Source organism: Ahaetulla prasina, chromosome 10 (assembly GCF_028640845.1).
Source record: "Ahaetulla prasina isolate Xishuangbanna chromosome 10, ASM2864084v1, whole genome shotgun sequence".
In the NCBI taxonomy this organism is placed as follows: domain Eukaryota; kingdom Metazoa; phylum Chordata; class Lepidosauria; order Squamata; family Colubridae; genus Ahaetulla; species Ahaetulla prasina.
The window spans coordinates 12,285,023-12,305,686 of record NC_080548.1 but is presented as its reverse complement, the minus strand read 5'-3'; positions in this window follow the sequence as shown (position 1 = coordinate 12,305,686).

Genomic DNA, 20,664 nt, shown 5'->3' with positions numbered 1-20,664 from the left:
TATTATTATTATTATTATTATTATTATTATTATTATTATTATTATTATTATTATTATTATTATTGATCTCTATTGTTTTCGATGTCTAACCTTTATTTTCTATTATTTTCGATCTCTAATCTTTCGACGAGAACTACTTTGGTATAGTGGCTATGTATGACACCAAGTTAGAAACCAGGAGACTGTGGGTTCTAGTTCTGACTGAGGCACAAAGCCAGCTAGGTGATTTCGGGGCCAGTCATTCTCTCTCAGCCTTAGGAAGAAGGCAGCAATGGCAACCCACAGGTGAAATCTTGCCTAGAAAACTGCATAGGCTAGTCCAGGCAATTGTCAGGAGTGTACACTGACTTGAGGGAACACACTTACAGCTGCACACCCAGACACGCACAAGCTTTTCAAAATGGAAGATTTCTTGGGTGGTAAAAAAAACCAAAAAAAACAGCAGCTCGGGAGCTACAACAAGGCCAAGGAGAAAGCAGATATCACTTACCCAGTTTCTTCTGGATGATACACTGACTTATGACTTGGTTGGCCAACATGTGCCTTTGGGCACTCAACCTTTGCCTTGAGAAACTCTCTCTCTCTCTGGAGACGATGACCAATTGGTGATAGGCACCCAAGAAGGTGGAGCTGAAGGAGGAGGAAAAGCAATTACTCCCAAGCTGATTCAGAGAGGTCATACCTACTTCATGCTTCTCTAGAATCTGCCAGAGGGGAGAAGAAAGAAGTTTTTTTTTTCTCTTTCATCTAATTGGGGTTTGTTTTTGTCCTGCCGTTTCTGTTGACACGGGGCGAATTGCGTTAGTAGCTAAGTTAGAAGGAAGCTGGCACGGAAAGAACTCTGAAGTTACATCTGCCTGACTCACTAGAGTAGGGAAGCAGGATATGTTTGATGGCTCCTCTCATTTAAGGAGCTCCATCTAGTGGGACCAAGAAGAAGGACTTTCTCTGTGGTGGCTCCTTCCCTGTAGAGCAGGGCTGTCAAACTCAATTTCATTGAGGGCCGCATCAGGGTTGTGTTTGACCTCGGGGGGGGGGGGTGAGTGGAAGTGGCCAGGTTGGGCATGGCAAGATCAATGTCACTCATACTGGGAGCGCCTGTGGTGGTCCGAGCGCTCTGCCAGAGAAAATGGGCTCCCGAGTTCCATTTTCATCTGCAACGGCAAAAACAAAGCTTGGGAGAGCCTCCGTTTTCACTGGCAGAGGCACCACAGAAGTGGTGAAATTCAAATTTTTATATTACCGGTTCTGTGGGCGTGACTTGGTGGGCGTGGTGTGGCTTGGTGGGCATGGCAGGGGAAGGATACTGCAAAATCCCCATTCCCTCTCCACTCCGGGGGAAGGATACTGTAAAATCCCCATTCCCTCCCCACTCCAGGGGAAGAATATTACAAAATCCCCATTCCCTCCCCACTCTGGGGCCAGCCAGAGGTGGCATTTAATGGTTTTCCAAACTACTCAAAATGTCTGCTACTGTCGTGTCCCACTCCTCCGCTGACGGCCGGGTCAGGGAAATCCGAATCAGGCGTGCCTCTGCAGCTCTGCCAAAGTCCTAGCAAAGTCCTCAGGGCAGGCAGGAGACCAGAAAGTGACTTCAGCAAGATATGTTTAGACTTTGCCTGACTCAGAGAATGCCAGAAAGCAGATCCTTTATATAGGCCATGGGGTATGGCTCCATGACTCAGCACTTATCCAGGCCTGCCCCTTCCTTCCTTCTGTTGCCTCCGCCTATCAAGTCTTCTGATGCGAGGGTCACTCCAGTCGACAGCTGTTGGTAATAGACCTCCCTCAGGCTCACATGCTGTGGAGGAGGGGGAGGGGTCTAGTTGCTCCCTTTGCCTGGGCATGGAGCCAGAGCTGGGGGCTGGAGGTATTTCTTCCTCTTCAGCCTGTCTGGGCATGGAGCCAGGGCTGGGGCCGGGAGGCATACTAGAACATTCCTCCGTGTTCGGAAGCAGATAAGAAGACCCCGGCTGAGGTGAGATTGGACGAGACACAACAGCTACCGGTTCTCCAGAACCTGTCAGAACTTGCTGGATTTCACCCCTGCACCATGGGCCCATCTTTTGCTGTTTCTAGGGTGGCCCTGTGGGCCAGATCTAAGCACTCTGTGGGCCCGGATCTGGCCCCCGAGCCTTTAGTTTGACACCCCTGCTGTAGAACATCATCCCTGAAGAAATAAGATTGTGACACACACACACACACCAGTTCTCTTTTGAAAGACCCTGAAGGCATTATTATGCCAGTAGGCGTGGACATCCCAGGATGATATAGAGCAGGGGTCTCCAACCTTGGCAGCTGTCAGACTTGTGGACTTCAACTCCCAGAATTCCTCAGCCAGCTTTGCTGAGGAGGAATTCTGGGAGTTGAAGTCCAAAAGTCTTAAAGTTGCCAAGGTTGGAGACCCCTGATCTAGAGCCCATCAAGTGGTTGGTCTGATCATTGTCACCAGGAGGTGGGGTGGGTGGGAGTTTTATTGGCTTTTGTATTGGGGTTTTATTTTTGTAAGCTGTCTGGATTCATCGGTCATATAAATTTTCTTGAAAAATAAATAAATGAAGGCAGGACACCTTTTCCTCTGCTTGCATGGTGAAAAGGGCTGTTGGACGAAAAATCCGGTCCAGTTCCAAGCCGGGAGAAAAAAAGCTGGAAATAAAATGGAGGCAGGTTACATGAAAGAAGATCTCGGTTTATTCGGATGCTAGAAACTTCCAGTGACAGCAGCATGTTTCTCGGGTGGCTGACAAAATAGGGTTGGGATAGATGGGTTTTTATACATTCTTTGGGTCTTTGTGGTTGAGATGCCTGTTCCTGTGCAAGAATACATCCTTCAATATTTTAATGGCTGTTGCCAGATTCATATGAGGGTCATGAATGGGTTGTGGCTGGCTCTATAGGCAAAAAGGGAAATGCAAAATCCTAGGGGTTTGTCCAGTGGTGGGATTCAAATAATTTAACAACCGGTTCTCTGCCCTATTGATCAGCTGGGTCAGCGTGGCTCGGTGGTAATGTGACCATGTGGGTGTGGCCAACTCAACGTCACTCACGTCGATGGGCACTTTGCCTTAGCTGTTACAATGTAAGAAGGGTTAACCGGAGAAGCAGTTTCTGTAAGCAGGGCAATAAAGATTAGGCTAGAAGCACCACCAGAATGTTTCCTTCCTGCCTTCCTTACAGGATTAGCCCTGTAAAGTGGAAAAAAAACCAAAATAAGATTTCTTCCAACAACCGGTTCTCCAAACTGCTTAGAAAGTTAACAACCGGTTCTCCCGAATAGGTGCGAACTGGCTGAATCCCACCACTGGGTTTGTCTAAGCTAATCTTGTCAGCTTTGGCTTGCCTAATTGTGTTGCTTATTAGGAGTCTCTTTGCTTATGAATAGATCGCCCCAGTCTTTCTGAACCTTCTTTCCCAAAGCTTCTGCTGGAGACTGTTTTCCTATGGCAGGAAGATTATGGCTGCTTTCTGCCTTTCTTAAGATTTTTCTCCATTTCCCCTTTAGGGGAAATATTCTACCCTGCCTCTTTTTAATATTAAGAATAAAGAATATTTTAATTTGGGGGAGGGAGTGGCCTCCCTACAGGGGGTTATGTGTTACCCGTGCCAGAGTGATCTCCACATGCCAAAGGGATGGAAGGGAAGTTTTCTTTATTAAGGTCAGAGAACAGTTCAAAGGTGTTTTAATAGCAAAACGGGTCTGAGAATCCGGGGAAAACTTTATTTACTGGGCTTACATGCTTCTCATCAGTGGAATAATATTCTGCGCCAATTAACATCATTTGGGTAAGACTTCATTAGGCAAATAACATAGATGGGTTCAAATGATGATAAATATTGACTGGTGACCCTTGCATACTTGCAAATCTGGAGTGATTCAGAGCAGTTTGCCACACGCATACTATAGCATAAAATAAATATACAATCAAGAGTTCACCAACAGACAGAACAAAACAAGAACACAAAGACAGATAGCCCCCAACTTATGATTACAGCTAAGCCCAAAAGTTCTGTTGCTAAGAGAGACAGCTATTAAGTGTATTTTGCCCCATTTTAAGACCTTCCTTGCCACCGTTGTTAAGTGAATCACTGCAGTTATTAAAGTATTAACACAGTTGTTAAGAGAATCTGACTTCCCCATTGACTTTGCTTGTCACAAGGTGGCAAAAGTTGATTTCATGACCTTGGGACACTGTAACCATCATAAATATGAGTCAGTTGCCAAGCATCCGAATTCTGATCACGTGACTATAGGGATGCTGCAATGGTCATAAGTATAAAAAAATGGTCATAAGTCCCTTTTTTCAGTGCCGTTGTAACCTCAAACAGTCACTAAATGAGCTGTTGTAAGCCAAGGATGACCTGTATTATTGTTATCAACAAGTGTCGTGTCCCACTCCTCCGCTGACGGCCGGGTCAGGGAAATCCGAATCAGGCTTGCCTCTGCAGCTCTGCCCAAAGTCCTAGCAAAGTCCTCAGAGCAGGCAGGAGACCAGTAAGTGCCTTCAGCAAGATAAGTTCGACTTTGCCTGACTCAGAGAATGCCAGAAAGCAGATCCTTTATATAGGCCATGGGGTGTGGCTCCATGACTCAGCACTCATTAAGGCCTGCCCCTCCCTTCCTTCTGTTGCCTCCGCCTATCCAGTCTTCTGATGCGAGGGTCACTCCAATCAGCTGTTGGTAATAAACCCTCCTCAGGCTCACATGCTGTGGAGGAGGGGGAGGGGTCTAGCTGCTCCGTTTTCCTGGGCATGGAGTCAGGGCTGGGGCCGGGAGGTGCTCCTTCTTCTGCAGTTTGTCTGGGCATGGAGCCAGGACTGGGGCCGGGAGGCATACATTCCTCCGTGTTCGGGAGCAGATAAGAAGGCCCCGGCTGCTCTGAGGGCGGGCAAGACACAACAACAAGGGCTGATACAATAAATCATAACAGCACAGCATAGTCAGCCACAGATGGTGGCCACCACTGCAATCTCACAATCTCTTTTTTACACATATCACAATGCCCATGAAAAGGAGTGGTGTTTCCACAACATAGTCACACTGTTATTTTATTTTATATTTTATATTTATTTTTACTTTTATTATTTTATTTTATTATTTTATCTTTTGCAACAGCTTGCAGGGCCCCCTGAACGGACTCCTGACTTTTGCTCATGAACTGACTGGCATGATTTGGCCAGTAGGCCTGGACATCCCAGGATGAGATAGAGCAGGGGTCTCCAACCTTGGCCACTTTAAGACTTGTGGACTTCAACTCCCAGTATGCTCAGTAACATACCTGAAAGTGCCTTACTACCAAAGGTTTTCCTGAAACTCAGAGACAATGCAATCTGTGGTCTACACCAGGGGCCTCCAACTTTGGCAACTTTAAGCCTGGTGGACTTCACCTCCCAGCAAAGCTGGCTGGGGGATTCCGGGAGTTGAAGTCCGCCAGGCTTAAATTTGTCAAGGTTGGAGACCCCTGCTCTACACTGCTCTACACTGCATGAAGATTGTGTTGCAGTAGGGAGCCAATATCAACAACAAATAATCTTAAATTTCCCCCCCTCCTTTTTATTATGTTTTCATATATCTTGATACGTTTTATGTTGTTATACAATGTGGTTAAAGTTTAGTAACATTCTGTTACACTGTATTTACTAAGTTTAGTTTACTGAGAACAGAGAAGAGTAAAAAAAATAAAATTCTATCATATTTATGATGGTTATAATTTAGAATAGCAATATTACCGGTGTAAAATTATTTGCCGTTTTCATTCAGACATTCAGAAAAGAATCACTGTGACTCACATCAAAGTATTTGTATACAGATTTGGATCTTAAACAGATTACTTAATACTGAAATCTCCATGGAGTGGGCTCTCTCCCCCTCCCGCTCCCCCTCCCTCCCTCCCCCCTCCCTCTCCCTCTCCCTCTCTTTCCCTCTCTCCCTCCTTCCCTGTCTCTTTTTCTCTTTCTTGTTCATGAAGGAAATCTATAGATGAATGAGCAAATTTAATAAGAATTAAAATACCAAAAAAAAAAACAGGAGAAAAAAGTAAATAAGAAAAGGACTATTGAATGTTTAACTCCCAGCTTTGTGTATTTGCTAATCCACAATATTTATAGATATACAGGCCCACTTTGAAACCAAATGATGATTATATTTGTCATGTTGCATGATGTGTTGTATGTCTCTTGCTTTCATTTAGTTAATGCTTGCATTCTAGTGTGTACATATACTGTCAGTTTGGCCATTGCTGTGTACTTTCCAATTTTAAGCTCCCAAATACTCTTAATTTTTAGACACTCGGTAATCAAATGCTATCTCCATAGGTAGTTTGTGTTACCAATCAATAACCAGCATATGGAGGAAGGAAATATGGTGTTTGAGAGAAAAGCCATATTTTTGGGATACCCCCATAGAAATGCAAGCCACACCCTTTAAATATACCCATTCAACACCTACAAATAAATGCAGTAGTACAGTAAAAATGCTGTGTAAGGGGGAAAATATTTCACAGTTTCCATGTTGCAATGGAGGTTAAAGGGGAAATTAGAAAAAGGTTGATGTTCCTATCCAGCAACAGCCTGTTTGTGAATGAACCCGGCACAAGGGCTGGGTGTACAGGGGTGTTGCAAGGCCAATGGTGACATTTAAAAGGCTATTTAGAGGTAAAGAACAAAAGTTATAAAGTTAATCATTCACTTAAGTTCGTAGAAAGAGATATTTGGGAGGCAGCCTGTCCTCTGACCATTCGGCATCTCTGCCCATCAACTGCTGACCACATTTGTCTGGTGTTGTAAAATTGAGCTAACCCAACACTACAGAAGCAAGGAGCACAAATATGCAATAAAGATAATTCCTGGATCCAAAAGCCGATATTTTTATGAATCAGGGTGAAGGGGCTGTTACCGTTGCAATGAAATAGGTCAGGGGTGTCAAATTCAAGGCCCACGGGCTGGATCCAGCCTGTGGGGTGCTTAGATCTGGCCCCCAGGGCCAACCTGGAAACAACGAAGAGCCAACCTGCGGTGCTTCTGCCAGCTAAAACGGAGCTCAGGGGCCCCACGTGTGCCCCCCCACCCCACGGTTTTCAGCTGTGATGGCCTCCTGCAGCCCTCTGCCACTGAAAATGGGCAGCCACCCACCCACCCCCCGAGCTCCATTTTTGCTGGCAGAGGGCTATCAAAACAAAACAAAAGGAGAAATGTTTCCCCTTTTGCATTTGAGCATGCAAGGGACAGGAAAGGAGAAAGGGAAAGAGGAAAGACAAAGAAAAAGATGGGAAGATGGGAAGAAAGCAAGGAAGGAAAAATAAGGAAAGAGGGGAAGGAAGAAGAAAGGAGAATGAAGAGGGAAAGGAAAGGAAAGAAAAGGAAGGGAAGGGAAGGGAAGGGAAAGGAAAGGAAAGGGAAGGAAAGGAAAGGGAAGGAAAGGAAAGGAAGGGAAGGGAAGGGAAGGGAAAGGAAAGGAAAGGAAAGGAAAGGAAAGGAAAGGAAAGGAAAGGAAAGGAAAAGAAAAGAAAGGAAGGGAAGGGAAGGGAAGGGAAGGGAAGGGAAAGGAAAGGAAAGGAAAGGGAAGGAAGGAAGGAAGGAAGGAAGGAAGGAAGGAAGGAAGGAAGGAAGGAAGGAAGGAAGGAGATTATAATGAGAATGAGGGAAGATCTCAGGGAAGTTCTGTCTTAGCACTTGGCCACCACAGGTGCCCCTGACATAAGTCCCATGTCATGCCCAACATGGCCACACACCCCCGGCCTTCCAAGTTCAAACACAAGACTTAATGTCAATGAAATCGAGTTTGACACCCCTGAAATAGAGGGAGCCCTTGACTTACAACCAAAATTGAGCCCCAAATTTACGTTGCTGAGACCTTTGTTAAGTGAATTCACGACCTTTCTTGCCACTGTTGTTAAGTAAATCACTGCAGTTGTTAAGTTAGTCCCATGGTTCTTAAGTGAATCTGGCTTCCCCATTGACTTTGCCTGTCAGAAGGTCGCAAAACTCTGACCCCTGTGGCACTGTAATCGTCATAAATATGAATCAGTTGCCAAGCTTCCAGATTTTGGTCATGTGACCATGGGATGTAAAATGGCAATGGTTGTAAATACTTTGGCCACCTAATGAGAAAGAAGGACTCACTGGAGAAGAGCTGAATGCGGGAAAGATTGAGGGCAAAAGAAGAAGGGGACGGCAGAGAACAAGGTGGCTGGACGGAGTCATTGAAGCAGTCGGCGTGAGCTTAAATGGACTCCAGAGGATAGTAGAGGACAGGAAGGCCTAGAGGAACGTTGTCCTTGGGGTCGCAATGGGTCGGAAACGACTTTGCAACTAACAACAACAATGAAAAATGGTGATAAGTCACTTTTTTCAGTGCCGTTGTAACTTTGAACCATCACTAAATGAACTGTTGTAAGTCAGGGACGCTCTGTATCATAGTCCTTCTTTCTGATGACCAGGTGCCCTGCCCTTGACATCATGCGCACAAGTTTACAAAATGTGCATTGATCAAATATATCGTAGATCAGGGCTCTCCAACCTTAACAACTTTAAGACTTGTGGACTTCAACTCCCAGAATTCCTCAGCCAGCTTTGCTGAGGGAGAATTCTGGGAGTTGGAAGTCCACAAGTCTTAAAGTTGCCAAGGTTGGAGACCCCTGTCATAGATCATCTAATGGGCTTCAAGAAGCGCGTGCATGAAGCGAACCGATGGTAACACTGGTTGAAACCCACCTCTGGCAGGGCGCACACGGAGGCTTGGGGATGGCAAAAAATGGGCCTACTGGCTATTCAGGAAGGCCGGAAATGGACCCGTTTCTGGCCTCCAGAGAGCCTCCGGAGCCTGGGGAGGCTGTTTTCACCCTCCCGGAGGCTCAACGAAAGCCTCTGGAGTCCGGGGAGGGCAAAAACACCCCCCTGCTGTGATGCAGGAGGCCAACTAGGCCACCCCCATCATGCTCACCCCCACCCAGCAACTGGGCAGAGACCCCCTTGCTAAAAAAAAATTTTTTTTAGGGCAAAATTTTTTATTTTCCATAATTATTCCCACAATTTGACCAGTGTACAATACAATCACTTATCCAACAATCGATCCTATACTCAAATTATACTCAATCAGGGCTGCTCGACCGCCACTCCCTCCCTTAATCCTTTCTTCCCTTCTCATCCTTCTTCGACTTTCCCCACCATCCTTCTCCTCGCTTTCCTACTTCCCCACCTCTTTCCCACTTCTCACTACCATCCTTTCTAACCCTCTATCTTCTCCTTCTTCTTCTCCTCCTATCCTTTCTTCTCCCTTCCTTCTTTCCTACCTACCTACCTGCCTACCTACTTTCTTCCTTCTTTACTCCTCTTTCCTTACCCTTTCCCTTCGGGAGTGGTTACCGAGCAGTCCCAACTTTACACCATTCCAACTTGTTTAATTCTACCATTATTCCTGTACAATGGCAATCAATCCATTTATAATCCCCCTTGCTAAAATTTTTGAAGCCCACCCCTGACTGAGGCTACCTTTATTGTAAGGTTACAGTAGCGGAATCTTCCATGTCTGAAAACACTTTTCTCTCCTTTATTTTTTCTTTCCAGAAAACTAGGGAGTGTTCCTTCTGAGATGCTTCCCACTCCCCTTTTCCTTGTGTGGGCTGAGACACCTTTTCCATGATGGCTGATTAGACTGTGGCTCTTCTTCCTCCCAAGGTCATTCGCCCAGACCATTACAGGCATGACACAACACTAAAGTTTTACTCCCTTTAGAAGCCTCCCCGCCATATTTTGTATCACTATAAGTTTCAGGATAGCCTTCCAGGGTAGGCCCACAAAGAACGCTCTGCAGTAGTCTAACCACAACGTAAGCAGGCACGGTTCATTGTTGCAAATCCGTTGAATGATAGAGGACTTGGCAGTTCAGTTAGATCCAGTTATTATCGCCAACGAAGAGCAAAATCTCAGAAGAAATGCTTCAGGCCCACCCCTGAGTGTCTCTTGTGAACACGATCAGTGTTCAGGTGTTTTGAGATACCCAGGGATTTTACCCAGGGCCTCTAGAGATGAGAAGTGCCATTAGTTTTCTTAATTCACAGAAATAAGGAATTATGTAATGTTAATTTATTATTAATAGGGACGCGGTGGCTTAGTGGCTAAGACGCTGAGCTTGTCGATTGAAAGGTTGGCAGTTCAAATCCCTAGTGCCGTGTAACGGGGTGAGCTCCTGTGACTTGTCCCAGCTTCTGCCAGCCTAGCACTTCGAAAGCACGTAAAAAATGCAAGTAGAAAAATAGGGACCTCCTTTGGTGGGAAGGTAACAGCGTTCCGTGCGCCTTTGGCGTTGAGTCATGCCGGCCACATGACCACGGAGACGTCTTCGGACAGCACTGGCTCTTCGGCTTTGAAACGGAGATGAGCATCACCCCCTAGAGTAGGGAACAACTAGCACATATGTGCGAGGGGAACCTTTAACTTTACGTTTAATTTATTATTATTTTTCATAGTTTACAGAAACATCACTGGGGGCGGGGGGGGGGAATCTGTTTTTGTTTTGTTTTTTTGGTCAGGGCAAGCCATTATTTTCCAGTGAGTAAGCAGGAAGGGTTGGTGCAACAGAGAAATTCTTCCTCACCCACCTTTCTCAGGTGCTGAGGTGCTATTGGGCCCTATTGAAATGGCTGACACACCTTGGTTGATTGAGTTGCTCACATCGTGGATCTGGCAATCGGGCCTAAAGAATCAGAAAAACCTCCAGTCTTAATGAAGACCAAAAGAAACAATATTCCAGCAGAATGGGGCAGGGTAGGTGTGTGGAAGACAAATGTGATTTCTCAAATTTCAAAGAAACCTTACATGGTTTGGTCTGAATAGATCTGGCGAACAAAATAAACTGCAAAGACATGCAGGTAGTTCTCAACTTATAACCGTCCGTTTAGTGACCGTTCTAAGTTACAATGATGTTGAAAAAAATGACTTACTGTATACTGTATTCTTGAATACAGCTCATCTGTCTGGAACCCGCACTGCATATTGGACATAAATACAATCGAGAGAGTCCAGAGATATTTCACGAGAAGAGTCCTCCACTCCTCTGCTCGCAATAAAATACCTGATGCCACCAGACTCCAAATTTTGGGCTTAGACAACTTAGAACTACGCCGACTTCAGTCTGACCTAAGCGTAGTACATAAAATTATCTACCACAATGTCCTACCAGTCAATGACTACTTCAGCTTCAACCACAACAATACACGAGCAAATAATAGATACAAACTCAAGGTAAACAGCTTCAAACTTGATTGCAGAAAATACGACTTCAGTAACAGAGTGGTCAATGCCTGGAATGCACTACCTGACTCTGCAGTTTCTTCCCCAAACCCCCAAAACTCTAAACTTAAACTGTCTACTGTTGACCTCACCCCATTCCTAAGGGGTCTGTAAGGGGCGTGCATAAGTGCACCTGCGTGCCCACCATCCCCGTCCTAATATTCCTTTTTACTTACTCTTTTCATGTATCCAAATTATGTTTATACGTTTACCTGTTACCTTATATATAATTGACAAATAAATAAAAATAAAATAAACTGTTTTTTAACACTTACAACCGTTGCGCTTCCCAATGATCACGTGATCCAAATTCAGATGATGGGAACTCACTCATATTTATGACGATTGCAATATCGCTGGGGTCATGTGATCACCTTTTGTGACAAGCAAAGTCAATGGGGAACTCAAATTCCCTTAACAACCATGCTCCTAACTTAACAATTGCAGTGCCAAGAAAGCTTGTAAAATGGGGCCCAATTCACTTCACGAATGCCTTGCTTAGCAACAGAAATTTGGGCCTGAGTTGAGGTTGTAAGTTGAGGACTATCTGTACGCCTGTCTTATAAATGTAAGCCGTTGCTGTCTTCACAGAAAATCTGGTTTTAGGGTGGCTTTGTTTGAGATTTGCATGCAAGTTGTCTTCAGCTTATTGGGACCAGAGTATCTGTGGTAAAGCAGGGTGGTTGTTAAATTAATCTCACCAGGTTTTATGACCTGTTTTTGCCATGGTTGTTTAAGCAAATCACTGCCGTTGTTAAGCGAATCCTGTGGTTGTTAAGCAAATCTGGCTTCCCCTCATTGACTTTACTTGTTGGAAGCCGGCTGGGAAGGTCGCAAAAGGTGATCACAGGATTCTGGGAGGGTGCAACCATCCTAAATATTGCCTTGGACCTGAATTTTGATCATGGGATCGAGGGGAGGCTGCAGCATTCGTGAGCCCAACGACTGTTGTGCCGTTGTAACTTTGAATGGTTACTAACCAGATGGTTATAAGTTGAGGACTACCTCTGCAACCCTCTTGTGTCTGTCAATAATGATTGCTATTAAAGAAGGTTTGGATCAGGCTGAATTCCAAGAAGGGAAGATTACTCCGAGTGGGAGCTCTTAAAAATGGTGGAAAGGGATATTTGCATGGAGGTAAAACAAGTCAGGATTTACCTCACCCAACAGTGTCTTCAGGAAGGAAGGTCAAAAAAAGTCAAGATGGCAGCCGCAGTCCCACACTGGGCGTCCCACTTCTTTTTGTGTAGGGGTCACATAAGCACAAGGGCTGGGCCGTGGCTCCAGTTGAATGCTGGTGGGTGTTGTCTTTTTTGATACTCCACCCTGAGGACATCTCCGTGCTGGACAACACAAGTCCCAGATTCTCAGAACCAGCCAGGCCTAACATTAATTTTATCTGGTAGCCTAAGACTCTACACCTGCCCTCTCCTTTCTCTCTCTCTCTGTATTTATAGCAGATGATTTATTAAGGAAACATTTTAAAAGGCCAGTGCATGGGCGTCTGCCGCAGATTCCTGCTTTTGTCAAAATGACAAATACAGTGCGTTGCCCCACAAGCACGTCCAAAGTTGAAAGGGGTGGGGCTAGTGACGCAACGACACAAATGCTGCTGGCGTCATTCGGCCGCCTGTTGCGGATGCTCCAGGCCAACTCAGAGGAATGGGCCTCTTTAAACTGGTAAACAAAGTAAACAGCTGCAAAAATCCTCCTCAACTTGAAGCAGGAAGAGTCTCCTATATCTTTATTTGGTGGCTTTATTTGGTGGTTTTGTTGATAAAGGTAAAGGTAAAGGTTCCCCTTGCACATACATGTTAGTCGTTGCCGACTCTAGGGGGCGGTGCTCATCTCCGTTTCAAAGCCGAAGAGCCAGCGCTGTCCGAAGACGTCTCCGTGGTCATGTGGCTGGCATGACTCAACGCCAAAGGCGCACAGAACACTGTTACCTTCCCACCAAAGGTGGACCCTATTTTTTCTACTTGCATTTTTACATGCTTTCAAACTGCTAGGTTGGCAGAAGCTGGGACAAGTAATGGGAGCTCACCTGTTACACGGCAACCCTAGGGATTTGAACCACTGAGCTGCCGACCTTTCGATCGACAAGCTCAACGTCCTAGCCCCTGAGCCACCGCGTCCCTACTGTTTTGTTGATATTTAAGTCAAATCTATTTCATTCCAAATACTCCACTATTAGACCATGATTACTTCAACAGAGATAAATTGAGTTTAAGGCAATTGGTATAGAAAAGTGCTTAGTGACTGATAGTAATAGCACTTAGACTTAAATACAGAGGTGGTATTATCCTATTTCGCTGTGTTTCTTACGCTGCATGCATGCACGGACGGCACAACCAAGCGAATTGCCGTGTTGTTTGATGTTGCATGCATGTGTAGATGGCACGAGCGAGCAACTTCCGTAAAGCCGCCTGCATGCACGGATGGCGCGCGCACGAGCTCACCTATCCGGTTCTACAGTATGTGAAGCTCACCTCTGCTTAAATACCACTTCATGTAGTGCTTTACGGCCCTCTCTAAGCGGTTTACAGAGTCAGCCTCTTGCCCCCAACAATCTGGGTCTTCATTTTACCCACCTCGGAAGGATGGAAGCTTGGGTCAACCTTGAGCCAGTGAGACAGCTTTCAGGGGTCTCCAAACTTGGCAACTTTAAGACTTCTGGACTTCAACTCCCAGAATTCCTCAGCCAGCCATGCATGGCTGACTGAGGAATTCTGGGAGTTGAAGTCCAGAAGTCTTAAAGTTGCCAAGTTTGGAGACCCCTGAATTACACCAAAACATGGAGGGAGGGCTATAAAGTTTGAAATTAAATCAAGTGATTCAAAAAAAAGAAGAAGAAGAGTACATATGGTACCAGTTGGAACAATTCATTCCTGTATCATGCCACTTATTTCTAGATAATTTACTCCCCCCCCACACACCAGAAAAAAATTAACATATCCGGTTGGCCAATCACTCTCTCTCAATGCAACTCACCCTATAGTGTTGTTATTGTGGGGAAAATAGGAGGAGGAAGAAGCATTAGGTACATTCACTGCCTTGAGTTATTTATAAAAAATAATAAAGATGGGTTTTTTTTAAAAAAAATCTAAAAAAACCAAATAAAGACATAATATGACAAATGATTACCTCAGGAAAATAGACTGTTCTGATGCTCGACATTCTTCCCCTTGTTAATTAGAATAACCATCAAATCTACGGATTGCTCAGCCAGGTTATTCTGGCTTTTGTTCTTTTGCTTTGGATGATTACAGAAAATAATAAATGAAATTGTTCTACAAACAAAACAAACTGTATTCAAAGGCCAAAAAGCATCTCTTGCACATTTCATCTATAATCACAGCCTCGATCTATCTTCTTTCCTTCCTTCCTCGTCCAATCCATCTTCCTTCTTTCCTTCCTTCCTTTCTTCCTTCCTTCTTTCCTTCTTCCTCCAATCATCTTCCTTCCTTCTTCCTTCCCTCCTTCCTTCCTCCCTCCCATCCTTCTCTTCCCTCCCTCCCTTCCTTTCTCCTCCTATCCATCTTCCTTCCTTCCTTTCTTCCTTCCTTCCTCCCTCCCTCCCTTCCTTCTTTCCTCCCTTCTTTCCTCCTCCAATCCAGCTTTCTTTCTTCCTTCCTTCCTTCCTTCCTTTCTTCCTTCCTTCTTTCCTTCTTCCTCCAATCATCTTCCTTCCTTCTTCCTTCCCTCCTTCCTTCCTCCCTCCCATCCTTCTCTTCCCTCCCTCCCTTCCTTTCTCCTCCTATCCATCTTCCTTCCTTCCCTTCCCTCCCTACCTCCCTTTCTCCTCCTATCCATCTTCCTTCCTTCCTTTCTTCCTTCCTTCCTCCCTCCCTCCCTCCCTCCCTCCCTCCCTTCTTTCCTCCCCCAATCCAGCTTTCTTTCTTTCTTTCTTCCTTCCTTCCTTCCTTCTTTCCTTCTTCCTCCAATCATCTTCCTTCCTTCTTCCTTCCCTCCTTCCTTCCTCCCTCCCATCCTTCTCTTCCCTCCCTCCCTCCCTTTCTCCTCCTATCCATCTTCCTTCCTTTCTTCCCTCCTTCCTTCCTCCCTCCCATCCTTCTCTTCCCTCCCTCCCTCCCTTTCTCCTCCTATCCATCTTCCTTCCTTTCTTCCTTTCTTCCTTCCTCCCTCCCTCCCTCTTTCCCTCCCTCCCTCCCTCCCTTCTTTCCTCCTCCAATCCATCTTTCTTTCTTTCTTCCTTCCTTCCTTCCTTCCTTCCTTCCTTCCTTCCTTCCTTTCTTTCCTCCCACTCCTGGCCCTGGACTCTTCCCTCTCAGGAGGCTTCCCCTGGCTTTCCTTTCCAAGGGCAGTTAGGGGTTAAAGCCCCTTCGAAGGATGATCTGGAAAGAATGTCAGCCTGGGATCTCCAAGATGGGGAGCTAATCCCAGGCGCTTTCCATAAGGGAAAAAGGCCTCCTGGCTGTCTGGAGACAGGCGTGGAGGTTTCTCCCAAAGCCCTCCTATCTCTCACCTGGCTGCAGAGACAGGCAAGGGGGAGGAACGTTGCTAGCATAAGCCTTAAGGCTGTTTTGACAGAGATTCTTTTGGTAAATGTTCACGGCCAACAGGGACGGTGAATGTTGCTGTGAAAAGCAGATGGTGCAATAAGGAATTCAAACCGAGAGTGAGGAAAATCAGATGTGACAAAGGGGAAGGGGAGGGGAGGGGAGGGGAGGGGAGAAAAGGAAAGGAAAGGAAAGGAAAGGAAAGGAAAGGAAAGGAAAGGAAAGGAAAGGAAAGGAAAGGAAAGGAAAGGAAAGGAAAGGAAAAAGAAAAGAAATAAAGGATGGAAAGAGAGAGAGAAAGAAAGGAAGGGAAGAAAGGAAGGAAGGAAGGGAAGGAAAGGGAAGGGAAGGGAAGGAAAGGGAAGGAAAGGAAAGGAAAGGAAAGGAAAGGAAAGGAAAGGAAAGGAAAGGAAAGGAAAGGAAAGGAAAGGAAAGGAAAGGAAAGGAAAGGAAATTATGGACAGAGTACCAAAAAAAAATCCTTAGGTGTCCTTAGGGTTCTCTGAGCTTGGTTGTTTTCTTGGAGACATCACATTGCCCAAACTAGTCAGTGCTAGTGACTAGTTTGGGTAATAAAACATCTGCAAGAAAACCAAACCCAGAAAGCACCAAAGACCCTCGTTTCAACCCTGAGCTACAAAACAAAACAAAAACAAAAACAAAAAAACCCCAATCCTACAGGTTCCTTTGGTAAAATGTTGATTTTTTTCCCCCAGTGGCTGAGAACCTGCCCCCCCCCCAGAAAGTCGAACAAGTCAAAATGTTGGCCAACACTCTTCTAGCATTTGTGTGTCCAGTAATAATGATAAGGTGGAATTAAAATGAACAGTGAAAATGTGGTCACTCCATTTGCACAGGAGAGCAACCCCAGTTCATTTACTTTTCAGAAATTAATGGAATTTTGAAGGCAAATGCTGCCACCCAGCGGTATCTCTCCTTCGTGGCATCACTAATTATTGGCACAGCATGGTAGTATGGTAGAGGTTTTCTCCCAAGACAGATAAGCGTTGCTCATGAAAAAGTCTTCCCAAAAAGAAATATATTTATTTATTGTTATTTATTCATTTGTTAAATGCCACCTATCTCACCAGAGAACTACTCTAGGCATATAATATAATGCAATAATTTATAATCATGGTAATTATAAAAGATAATAATGTATGTATGAGATACTCATTTATATCTTACCTTTCATTTAAGAGTTCAAGCGCCCTATGCCCTTTTTTCCTGCTGTTCTTAACAACAACCCTGCGAGGTAGATTGGGTTGAGCAAGAATGACTGACCCAAAAGTACCCACTATATACAGGTAATCCTCAATTTACAACAGTTCATTTAGTGACCGTTCAAAGTTACAACAGCACTGGAAAAAAGTGACTTATGATCGTTTTTCACACTTTGCAGCATCTTTTCACTTTTGCAGCATCCCCTCACGGTCACATGATCAAAATCCAGATGCTTGGCATGGTTCATACTTATGACGGTCGCAGCACCCCAAGGTCATGTGATCCCCTTTGGCGACCTTCTGACAAGCAAAGTCAATGGGGAAGCCAGATTCACTTAACAACCATGTTACTGACTTAACAAATGCAAAGATTCACTTAACAACTGTGGCAGGAAAAGTTGTAAAATGGGGCACTGAACAAATGTTTCACTTAGCAACATAAATTTGGGGCTCAGCTGTGGTCATAACCCGAGAATTACCTGTAGTAAATTTCTTATGAAATGGGTGAATTAGAATGCTGGACCCACATTTTATTTACCTTACTCATTAATTTTTTTATCATTTTGTAAGCCACATGGAGTAGGAAGTCCTCAATTTACAACCACTGTTAAGCCCAAAATTTTGGTTGCTAAGCAAGAGAGTTGCTGAGTGAGTTTTTCCCCATTTTATGACCTTTCTTGACACTGTTGTCTAGTAACATTGTTGTTAAGGGAAATGTCAGGGTTCCAAGGAACAGCCCCAACGAAATAAAGCTCTGAGGCTTGAGGTTCCTCAAAGTTCCAATTTATTAGAGATGTCACGTTGGCACAGCTGGGAAAATTTTCTTTTTGCTTCTTAACTGCCAGGAATCTGGCTTCCCCATTGACTTTGCTTGTCAGAAGGTCTCAAAACGTTATCACTGACTGACCACAGGACACTGCGACCATCACAAAGGCCAGTTTCCAGGTCTCTGAATTTTGATTGTGGATGGGGGTGCCATTAGATGGCAATGGCTACCAACCTGCCTTCAACTGAGGACCTGTATACTGCATGAGTCAGAAAGAGGGCTGTGAAAATATTTACAGACCCCTAGCATCCTGGACATAAACTGTTTCAACTCCTACCCTCAAAACAACACTACAGAGCACTACCCACCAGAACAATTAGACACAAGGACAGTTTTTTCCCAAACGCCATCACTCTGCTAAACAAATCATTCCCTCAACACTGTCAAACTATTTACTAAATCTGCACTACTATTAATCTTCTCATCGTTCCCATCACCCATCTCCTTCCACTTATGACTGTAACTTTGTTGCTTGTATCCTTACGATTTATACTGATATTGATTGTTTCCTAGTATGGTTTGATTGCTTATTGTATCCTATGACTATCATTAAGTGTTGTACCTTATGATTCTTGACGAATGTATTTTTTCTTTTATGTACACTGAGAGCATATGCACCATGACAGATTCCTTGTGTGTCCAATCACACTTGGCCAATAAAAAAATCTATTCTATTCTATTCTATTCTATTCTATTCTATTCTATTCTATTCTATTCTATTCTATTCTATTCCGCAATGGTTATAAATGTGAAAAGCAGTCATGGGGCCCTTTTTTTAGTGCCTTTGTACTTCTGAATGTTCACTAAATGAATGGAGGACTACTTGTACCTACAAAGATCAGTGCCATGCAAGAACCCTATGGCACTCAACAGAAGCAAACGTTGAAATGTGAAGAAGCAGGATAGAAAGAAGATTGAATGCTTTTGAACGTTGATATGGGAGAAGATCCCTGAAAATATTATGGATAGCCAAAGAAACAAACCATGGGTCATCAAACAAATACCTGTCAATTGAGGCACAAATAAACAGGTTCAAATTATCCTACGGACACATTTACAAAGACCCAGCTCTCTGGAGAAGGTGGAAGGGAAGGGGTTAACATCTATTCTCTATTTGGTTACTGGGTGGATGGATGCATAGATAGATAGATAGATAGATAGATAGATAGATAGATAGATAGATAGATAGATAGATAGGTAGGTAGGTAGGTAGGTAGGTAGGTAGGTAGGTAGGTAGGTAGGTAGATGATAGGTAGAAGGATAGACAGAGAGAGAGAGAGATGATAGATAGGTAGATAAAGATAGATAGATAGATATAGATAGATAGATAGATAGAATAGAATAGAATAGAATAGAATAGAATAGAATAGAATAGAATAGAATAGAATAGAATAGAATAGAATAGAATAGAATAGAATAGAATTTTTATTGGCCAAGTGACACACAAGGAATTTGTCTTGGTGCATATGCTCTCAGTGTACATAAAAGAAGAGATACCTTCATCAAGGTACAACATTTACAACACAATTGATGGTCAATATATCAATATAAATCATAAGGATTGCCAGCAACAAGTTATAGTCATACAGTAATAAATGGAAAGAGATTGGTGATGGGAACTATGAGAAGATTAATAGTAGTGCAGATTCAGTAAATAGTTTGACAGTGTTGATGGAATTATTTGTTTAGCAGAGTGATGGCCTTCGGGAAAAAACTGTTCTTGTGTCTAGTTGTTCTGGTGTGCAGTGCTCTGTAGCCTCGTTTTGAGGGTAGGAGTTGAAACAGTTTATGTCCAGGATGCGAGGGGTCTGTAAATATTTTCACGGCCTCTTCTTGATTCGTGCAGTATACAGGTCCTCAATGGAAGGCAGGTTGGTAGCCATTATTTTTTCTGCAGTTCTAATTATCCTCTGAAGTCTGTGTTTTTCTTGTTGGGTTGCAGAACCAAACCAGACAGTTATAGAGGTGCAAATGACAGACTCAATAATTCCTCTGTAGAACTGAATCAGCAGCTCCTTGGGCAGTTTGAGCTTACTGAGTTGGCGCAGAAAGAACATTCTTTGTTGTCCTTTTTTAATGATGTTTTTGATGTTAGCTGTCCATTTTAGATCTTGTGATATGATAGAACCTAGAAATTTGAAGGTTTCTACTGTTGATACTGTGTTGTCTAGTATTGTAAGAGGTGGAAGTATGGAAGGGTTTCTCCTAAAGTCTACCACCATTTCTACAGTTTTGAGTGTGTTCAGTTCCAGATTGTTTTGGTTGCACCACAAGGCTAGTCGTTCGACCTCTCGTCTATATGCGATTCGTCATTGTCTCGAATGAGACCAATCACTGTTGTGTAGATAGATAGATAGATAGATAGATAGATAGATAGATAGATAGATAGATAGATAGATAGATAGATAGATGTAGGTAGGTAGGTAGGTAGGTAGGTAGGTAGGTAGGTAGGTAGGTAGATATAGAGATAGAGATAGAGATATAGATAGATGGGTAGATAGATAGATGTAGGTAGGTAGATAGATAGATAGATGGATGGATGGATGGATGGATGGATGAATGGATGGATGGATGGATGGATGGATGCTTGGTTTCCCATCACCAAATGTGTCCAAACGGAATGAGGCCAGCCGTTTGTCGCGGACACTTCAATTTGGACTGAGCAAAGAATGCATTCGACGGCCGTCCAGCTGCAGGAAAGTTACAATAGTGCGTATAGTATGGAGGCGCTCCCGGGCCCCAGGTTGCCTACCCTGGCTTAGTTACCGGCGGCTGGCCAAGTCCTGCCTGGAACCACTCGGCGGCAATA